This window comes from Oreochromis niloticus, linkage group LG7, assembly GCF_001858045.2.
Source record: "Oreochromis niloticus isolate F11D_XX linkage group LG7, O_niloticus_UMD_NMBU, whole genome shotgun sequence".
Classification (NCBI taxonomy): Eukaryota; Metazoa; Chordata; class Actinopteri; order Cichliformes; family Cichlidae; genus Oreochromis; species Oreochromis niloticus.
In genome coordinates, this window is record NC_031972.2 from 25,229,781 (window position 1) to 25,239,850 (window position 10,070).

Here is a 10,070-nt window from a genome sequence, read left to right on the forward strand (position 1 = left end):
GGAGATTGACCCCGCTCCGCCATCTCCATAGCCATGCCAGAGCAGCAGCAGACCTCCTGTTACACAAAGGGAGTCCTCCCACCCCCCACCCCTCTGCCTTCACCCCTCTGTTCCCCTCTTTCTCATTTAAATCCATTTTATACCCCAGTGGTAAAGGGAGCTGTAAGTGCAGTATGTAAAGTAACCTTACTCCTGCCCTGCGGGCGTAACCATTCAGCGCTCAAAACAGAGAGAACAGCCTCTGTGTGTGCTTGTGTGTGTGCGTGAGAGAGTGTGTGTGTCCATTCCCCTGCTTTGTTTAGGACTACAGCCCATACCTCCACACTGTGCTCACACACACACACACGCTACCACCTGTCCTTTTAGTCTGGTTGCATCTCCCATTATAGTCAAGTAGTTGTAGACACATTAGAAACATGCATGCACTGCACTCACAGGCACAGAACGATTACTATTTAGTGTAATTTATAATCAGGTTGGCAACTGCTACTCCAGTCTGATATACCGACAAAGTTTCATGGCTATAATTTAACCTTATTTGAATTTTTGCGGGGCTGCTCAGATTTTAATCCACACACGGCTGAAACTACTATTTTTTTTTTCAATATTAAGTTTGTCATGTATGACAAAGAAAATAAAAAGGAATATAATATCCAATTTTTGTAAAAAGAAAACCGGAAAATTGAAGACATTGTTAAAGTCTCTGAGACACAGGCAATGCCCATTTTTCACTGTTTCTGAATATTCAATACACAAACAAGTAATTGCTCATGCTGGGAAATAATTAGCCCATTAATTGCCAAAGATAGCTGGAAGCAGAGAGTGTCTAAGAAGATCCTGAAAATGATTTTAAAAAATAGATTTATCTGCTAATTGATGCAGTTCTAAATGAAATACACTGAGAGGCTTTTCTGACATTCTGCCTGCCACATTTACATCACTGTGGTGGAACATGTTGTAATTATATAGCCACACTGAACAGAACAAAACACAGGGAGAGTCAAGTTCATGAAATCTTGATGAAAGTTTACCAACCATGAATAATGCACAGGTATTGTTTTCTAAAAAATATAGATTACATTTGAAAATATAATGAAAATGAATTCAATAATGCTTCTCGTATTTATTTTTCGAGGGGGCTTAAATATGTACGTCAGGAAACAAATGTAAATGTCGCTTAATCCGTGAGTTTTGTTTGTCACAGTGGTTGTAATGCTATGCAGCGGCCCTCCGCCTGTGTTGGCATGTTTGTGTGAGCTCAGCTTTTTTTCCTGGTAGCATGTGCATGTCTTATTTGTTGTGTTTTGGTGGAGGGGGGAAAGGTAGGTGTGTGTGTGTGTGTGTGTGTGTGTGTGTGGAGGGGGGGGGGGGGGGGGGGGGGGGGGGTTGGCAAGAAGGCATTTCTCTCCCTTTCTGTACCTCCTGTTCTGTTATTTGCCCCTGTGCAGTGTGACCCTGTGCCCCATCACGCAGGCACGTCCCATTTGACATCTGCCTGTTTGCAGGAGGTGGGGGGGGGGGGGGGTATGCAAGGGGTGGGTTGCCCATATGGAGCTTCAACCCACCACCCCCCAAACTAGCCACACACACACACACACACACACACACACACACACACACACACACACACACACATACTTGCACTGCAACTCCAGCATCCCGTCTCCTGCTGCCTGCACCATTTGGTGCAAAAGTTAAGGCACTTTGCCTATTGGACTTGCATCAAAAATGATTGACTTAACCAGATGCATCTTACCTTTATAAATATTACCTTTACCAGCTTCCTTTAGGCACCAACTGGGTTCATTGTAGATCCCCAGTTAGTTACTTAGAGGATCCCATGCTTGTATCACCTCTGGAGTTGTCATCAGCTGACTCTTATTGACTTGCCAAGGATCAGTTAATGACTATTGAGTATGGAAGGCTGGATGGATGGTCCACAGTTATCCTGTATGGATTACCCTCCTACACACTGATTCAGTTTGATGGATACACAATGAGGAGGCTGGTCGCAGGACCAGCTCTAGGCTAACGAGCTCGGTGGAGTTTAAATGGTCCTGTGTAACACTGTCAAAAACTGGCGCTGATATTGCACTCTGTGACAGCACTTGTTCTGTCAAGGCCTGCTGCCTTTGTTTAACAGGCCGTTTAAGATAATACCTCTTATGGGCTTACAGTGAATTAGGCTGGTAACACATATTGTGACACAGCTGGTGCAGCAGTTTTTGCTATTACAGCACAGTAAACGAGGATTTAATGGTTTGGGAAATTAATCTCTATATACATTGGGTGAATTGTTACTTTCTAGGCTGATTGGGTGAATCCCATCCCATTTAAAAGCCACACAGATGGAGGATAAATCCAGTGTGGAAAAATGCATGCACTGTAGTTTTTATTCTGGGAACCAGTTAGCAAGTTTAGTAGTTAGCATGGGAAAGACAAAGATGTTGATGATAGTTCTTGAGCCATGCCTCATTTAAAAATTCATTTTGTCAGAAAAATGACAAATGACAAGTGATTCATTGACATATGTGCAAACATACACGGAAATACAGTACATAAGGCAAAAACAGAGTTTGTACAATGCTAACAAGCTTGAAAGTCAATATTTGCTATGACCACCTTCATTCTCCAGCACAGTTTGAGCTCTCTTAGGCAGCTTTTTCTCAGTTTTTATTTAGTAGTCTTCAGGAATTGTTCTTTTTTAAGGACATTCAAAGTTCTTTTTTGGATGTTGGCTGCCTGTTGTTCCATTCTTTGTCAAGATGATCCCACACTACTCTAAAAATGTTGAGTTCTGGCCTCCGGGGAGGCCAATCCATGGCTGAGAGTGTTCCACTGCATGTTTTTCTATATAGGTATGTTTTTACTGGCACTGTGTCATGGTGAAAAATGAAGTTTCCTACAGCTTGCTCCAATTTTTTAAGTACTCCCTATACAACAGTCAGAGATATGGCAAGTTTCTTACTCCAATAGCTAATTTAGAATCACCTTGTTGGGACAAAAATACTTTTTTTTATGTCTGTCTAAATGTGTTGAATGTGTCCCATTCAAGACATAGGATCAAAGTATGTATTTTTGTGGCAGGCTGCTAACCTCTGTGCCACGTCTGAAGAACTTTTATATTGAACAGCTATATTGAGGAAATAGCATACTGTCAGTAGACGAGGATCTTTGATTTGTCCACTACTGCAACTGTATATCTCCTGTTTTTTTTTGTCAGTCACTAATGTTCCTGTAATTTTTTTTTATCTTTGTAAAATCTTGCAATCATATTTTCAATTTCCTTTATCAACTGTCAAGAAACTGGAATACAGACATCATCGTCGACAGAACCCACAGGTACGTATTTCATCTCCGGCTCCTTTCATATGGGCAAAATACAGAATCACCAAAATCTGGGACTTTCCACCAGTTGCTCTTAGAACTGAAGCAGCTTCTCGGATGGGAGGTGAAATGTCTTCAAGGACGCTTTTCTTTCCAAGCTCCTTAGACTATGATGATCTGGATGACTGAGAACCTTCACAGACAATTACCAAAACTACTCCCAGTGCATTCATTGTTATATGCATGTGTGAATTGGTGAACGTGGTTTGTAGAAATGACTAGAAAAGAGCTATGAAAGCTGGAGAATATTTAGCAAAGGTATATAAATTTGTACATAAATCTGGCATTCACAGGTCAGTTTTTAACCATGGCCATGCAGCTTTTTTACTTTTGTTGCACTGATTCTCTACAACCCCAACTGCAAAAAAGTCGGGTCATTGTGTCAACGATTTGCAAATCTCTTAAGCTCATATTTTATTCACGATAGAACACAGAAAACACATTAACTGAGACATTTTTACAGTTTCATGAAAATTTTTTTTATCACGTTTTGAATTTGATGGCAACATGTCTCAAAAAGGCTGCGACAGGGGAAACAAAAGCCTGGAAAAGTCAGTAGTACTAAACATAAACAGTTAGAGGAACATTTTGCAACTAATTAGGTTAATTAGTAACAGGTCAGTAACATGATTGGGTATAAAAAGAGCTTATTAGAGAGGCAGAGTTTCTTAGAAGTTAAGATGGGCAAAAATTCAACAGGCTGGGAAAAAGGAAAAAACCCCCACCTCTGTTCACACGCTGTGGAACAGTTTCAGTCATGTTCGTTAACTTAAAATTGTGAAGATTATATATACAATGTCATCTGCTACACATAATATCGCTCCAAAAATCTGGAGCAATTTCTGTGTGCAAGGGACGATGGCAAAAATCAATACTAGATCAGGAGATTTGGGGCCTGATGTGGCACTGCATTAAAAACAAGGCATGATTCTTTCATGGAAATTACTGCCTGTGCTCAGTAACACTTCTAGAAATCACCGTCTGCTCCGTCACGCAAAGAAGAAGAAGGCTTATGTGAACATAAGCCAGAAACAGCACCATTGTCTCTGGGCCAACGCTCATTTAAAATGGACTGAGACAAAGAGGAAAACTGTTCTGTGGTTAGACAAATTGAAATTTGAAATTCTTTTTAGAAAATGTGGAAGCCATGAATGGCTTTTTGTCAGAGCTTAGTTCAAAAACATGCATCTGTGATGGTATAGGAGTGCATTAGTGTCTGTGGAATTGGCAGCTTACAGATATGGAAAGGCTCCATCGATGCTAAAAGGTATATACATGTTTTATAGTGACATTTGCACCCATCATGAAGACTTTTTTTCAGGGGACGCCTTGCATATTTTAGCACAACAATGCTAAACTGCATACTGCATCTATCAACACAACATGGCTAGTAGATGAGTATGGGTGCTGAAGTGGCCTGCATGCAGTCCAGACCTTTCACCAACTGAAAACATTTAGTGCAACATGAAAAGAAATCCCAGGACTGCTGATGAGCTACAATCCTCAATCAGACAGGAATGGGAAAACATTCCCCTCCCAGATTCCAGCAACTAGCCTCTTCAGGTCCCAGATGTTTACGAGCTGATCTTTAAGGAAGAGCGGATGCTGCACAGTGGTAAACATGGCCCAAATTTCTGGAGACGTGCTGCTGCCATCAGATTCAAAATGACCTTAGTTTTCTTAAATTTCACATTTCAGAATAACATTCAGGGGAGTCATTCGAACAACTTGCTTCTTGACAGTTTAATATGTCAGACTCCATCCAGAGTCCATATATATATTTCTGTATGTGTGTCTGTTTGTAAGCCTGTATGTATGCATCTATATGCATGTGTCCCTATGTATGTATATGTGTATCAGGGAGTAATTATGGAGAATAAAGGCCTACTTGTACGGAGTGAAACTGTGGGTTTTGAAGTGAGATGGGAGATGATTTTCTGTTTGGCTGAGCAGGCTCAATGGTCCTATTCAACTAGCCCCCTTACTGCCCATTGTCCTACCACCACCAGCCCTTCACACACACACACACACACACACACACACACACACACACACACACACACACACACACACACACAGGGCTGTAGTGGAATTGGAGAGGAGCCTGGGGGAGAAAAAGCGGTGAAGAGTTGGGGGATGAGGGAGGTCCAGCTGAAGCAGAGAGTGAAGTGAGTAAGAAAAGGTGCAAAGGAAGATTTCTGAATGAGGTACAGAAGTAGAAATAGCGTCATGATGCTTAAATTGTATCTCTGTAACACTCCCAAACTGTTATATATCAGTTGCTCTTGGATTTTATCCTTGTGTACACAATTTACCCTAGTCAGCTGTCCTGAAGCATGGCTGTGAGCTGTCATCATTTGTTGTCACATTGGTATGTGGTCAGTTCTATCAATGTGTGTATTTTAAAGACACAATTTGGGGCATGTTGATATCTGCTCTTCTCAGGTTAAGATTACATACACAATGACCATGTCATACTCTAAGTTAGACCTCTTATCCAGTGGTTAACCAGTACTACATGACCCCTCCCAGAAAAGGCCCTCAGACAATACAAACACACGGTGGTCAGACAATAGTCTGGCAAGGAGAGAGAGGAACTCACACCCGTCAGGGGTTAATAATCGTCTGTCACTGGTTTGGAGCCTATTAGGACATTGATCTGACTGTGCCTTTTATGCCACCTGGGGAAAAGGAATGTGTCGGGTCTCCTATTGTGTCTGTCTGTGTCTAGGAGAGCATCGAGTGGTCATACCCTCTGTGTGTGTGAGCGTGAGAGTCAAAGAGAGGTCAGTCAGAGCGGAATGGGCCGGAGCGTCACACTGTGCAGCGACAGTGGAGGGTTGGATATTCTTGAGGTCAGCTGGTCAAAGGTCATTCAGCCCTTATGTTGATTTCAAAGCAGAAATCACTGCATGTGGAAAATTGCATTTAAACATGTATGAATACAATGCTATCATAGCAATGTTCGTCCAGGATCGACACTGCAACTGACCAAGCATGTTCTCTCATTTAGTTAGCAATAGCCAGGAAGTTAGCTAATGCTATTAAAAACTATCAAAAGCAAACCACCATTAGTAACCTGCATTTGGCTTACAGCAAACCTAATTGGATAATATATTTCTTATATTGCAAAAATTAACAATGACATACACCGACCAGCACATAAACACATGCATAAGCCCATTCAACATAACGCTCACTCTATCATCGAAGACATGCAGCCTGAGCAGTTAAGTGATAATAAAGACATGAGCACCTTTTGCAACAGCTTAACTTTTACACAAACAAATGACATCCACAAACTGAGTTTCAGTCATAGCTTCTCCTGCTTGTTAGATAAATTCATCTCCTCCTCTTTTTGAAACATTATTTCATAATAAAATGTCTCAGTCAAACTCATTTGTTAATTCAGTTAAGCAACATTTTGTTTACTTATTATAAGCAACTGTCTGAGTAACCTGTAAACTTAGGAACAGTCATAATTTATTTGGAGTAGAGCCTTTAACACGTAGTCTTTGTGGAGGATTGTGAAAACCAGGTGAGGGAGGAGAAACAGTGTTAGTTGGAGGCAGTATAAAAATGCCACAAAACATGTCATTGTAAAATGACTGCATGTCAAAGTAAGATGTGATGAATACAAAATCCAAAATATTAAAGCATCTGAATTAAAGCAAAGTGCTTACACGCACTGGTTCAGTCAGCATTAAAACTTCCACCAGGCAGGCATATAGGCATGTGGTAATTATGCTGAAGATAGTTTTCTGTGTTCTGTGTTTCTATGAGGCATTTGTCATGCTGCTAAATAACATCTGGGAGATTGCACTGTGTTTTGCTTATGTTATATGAAATAAAAGAGAGAAATAAATGAGATATGCCGAGCAATGTTTTTAACATGTGAGTTAATATAAGTTTGGTGGATTGTAGGAAGACAAGCAAACCCTTTCCCCCCCAGTTCTGTCTTTTTGGACAACCATCTGTTAGACCTCAGACTTAGCGAAAACACTCAGATGACACAGCTGGGGTTTAGAGTGGGGGGAGAGGAGGGTATTTAAATGTTTGTGGCTACCAGTTGGTTGGCCACGTAGTCAGAGTTGAACTTGAAGATGGAAAAAAGGTGGTGAGGTTTTGGTTATAGGATAAGGGGAAGGCAAATATTGGTTATAGTTTGGATAAGACGCCCTCTGAAATGAAAATTAGGCAGTTTTGCATCCTCTGAAGTGAGAGATCGGCCGCTACGTGTGTGTATGTGTGGAGGGGGTCCTCTGTTGGCAGGACAATGAGACAGTGGGAGCTGCAGCAGCAGTTTGCTGAAAGATGACTCATCCTTTGCCGTCTTCCAAAATCCCATCTCCTCCCACATCTGTCCTTCTTTTTTGTCTCCTCATCCAAATGCTTTCTCTTTTGGGCATCTTCTAACCTCCTTCTCTTCTTCTGCCGTCCCTCTTTGCTAAAAATAATTGTGTGTTTCTCTTTGCAAACATTAGCTCATTTTAAGGTTTTAGCATAGGTGTTATGATTTTCAGGGTAAAAATTTTTTAATCTAATCTAATCATTTTTTTGGTAATTAAAAATGACATTAGGCAAGAAAATCCCCCCAGCAGACTAGTAACTAGAAACTCAGAAAGACTTTCAGTTAATATGAGGAACCAGCTGAATTGTAGTGGAAATTTCCTACCAAATTAGGGGTTAGCTCAGACAGTCTAACAAAAAGATTCCTGCATAATGAATTGAAGTTACTCGTATCTCTTCATGGGAACCTTTGTCTCTCCCATACTTCTGGAAAATAAACTGAAGCACAAAAATGTGTCATAAGCACTCTCAAATTATATTTGTGAGTGCTCAAAAACAAAGTATGTGCCCCTTGGCAGGCTTATTTATGTTTGTGCTTATTTGGTAACTCTGGTCCAGGGAACACCAGGTGATCTGGCTTGGTACGGAAGGTCAATTCTGTGATGTCACTTCCCCTTCCTCTCCGGATATTCCCAGCATTCTACTGCCAGCAGCCGGGAACTCTGGGAACTGAGAGCAGGAAGCCTGGCTCCTTTGCAAGAGTGAAAATTAAAAGAAGGCAAATAGCCTAGGATTAGTCGAGATATTACTTGATATTTCTGCAGCAGTGAATGACTCATCATTTTCTGCGAAATGTATTCAAATCTGTGTGAATCTAATTGAGATTGTGTGTGAAATATCTGTGAAACACCAACAGAGAAATATTCCCCCCTCCTGGCTTTTCTTCATGTCTTTTTTGTCTGGATTATTTTGTCCTCATCCTTTTGAATGAGAGAGCACACCAAACCTTCTCCCCTTTAACTCCACCTAGTACATTAATCAAAGCCCACTATAGGCTATCTCAAAATACAGTGTAATAACAATGAAAAGCATTAGAGGTTAAAATACTCTATAATACAGCTTAAGAATAAGAATAACTTTGCTGATCCCAAAGGGAAATTCATATGTTTGACATAGCTCGTCTGCTGGCTGTGGGTGCGAATGATTTCTCTGTTTTACAATGGTGAGAGAGGAGTCTCCCAGTACTGATGTTTTTTGTTCCATCAAGATGCTGTAAAGTGTGTTATCAGAGTTATTCAAGATGGCATACACCCTGATAATAATGCGTAATTACAATGCAAGAAGTATGTTGGGATACTCTGTAATACAGTTTGCACCCCTGATAATAAAGAAGTGGAGGTTAGGATTCTCTATAACAGAGCCTGGATAATAATGTGTAATTACAATGGAATGAAAATTTTATGGTGATAAAAATTAGACTGAAACAATTACATGATAAATGCCAGGAAATAGCCACTTAGGTCTGGGGCTATATCATGAAGTGCTAATACACTATTCTTATCAAGGTCTAAGAAGAGATCCTTTTATTACCGTAAGTATGCAAAACATCTATGTGACATGAAAATATCACATTCATATAAACCAACACGGCCATGGCTATAATTATTAGCACATTATGGGATTAACATTGTAGGATCATACAATATAATTTATGGCCAGGATATTTTGAGGTCCATGCAATAAATAACAGAAGAATTTATTGATGATTGTTGTATGGTGATCCTAATAGTATTTTCACCCTTACATGTCTCAAACAGTTTATTTACTTATAATATTAGGAAACCTTTCTTATTTAGATTTGTTGATAGAGTCCCTGAGCACCTGAAAGTATACCATAAACATGCATACTGTGTCATTTTTGATACTGTCACCAAGGAGAAGTATATTTTTTCAGCTGTTATCGTCAGTGTATGCAATTCACGTGTGTATGGTTGCATGTTGGTGCTCTTTCTATGATGTTCACCGCAAAACACATTAAAGACTGTACACAGTATTTGTTCTGTGAAGCAGAAAGACTGCAACATCCGGAAGGAGGGAGGGGAACATGAGCGTTTGGCTCTAAACCTTAAATGATGGGGACCTCTGCTGGTAACATTTCACATGATATTTTTTTTGAGTAGGAAATACCACAAAGGCGTATATTTTAGCAAACAAGATTGTTTATAATGATATTCATCTACCTGGTCTGTTCATTTTTCAGATGACTTTTTATGTTCTGTGCCATCACACATTGAGTCAGGGAAGCTGATTCAGTCTAAACTCTTAAGTGCTATAAAATTTTTGATCCAAGCAAAAATTCAAAACCATACAGAAAACACAGATGTTGCTTATAA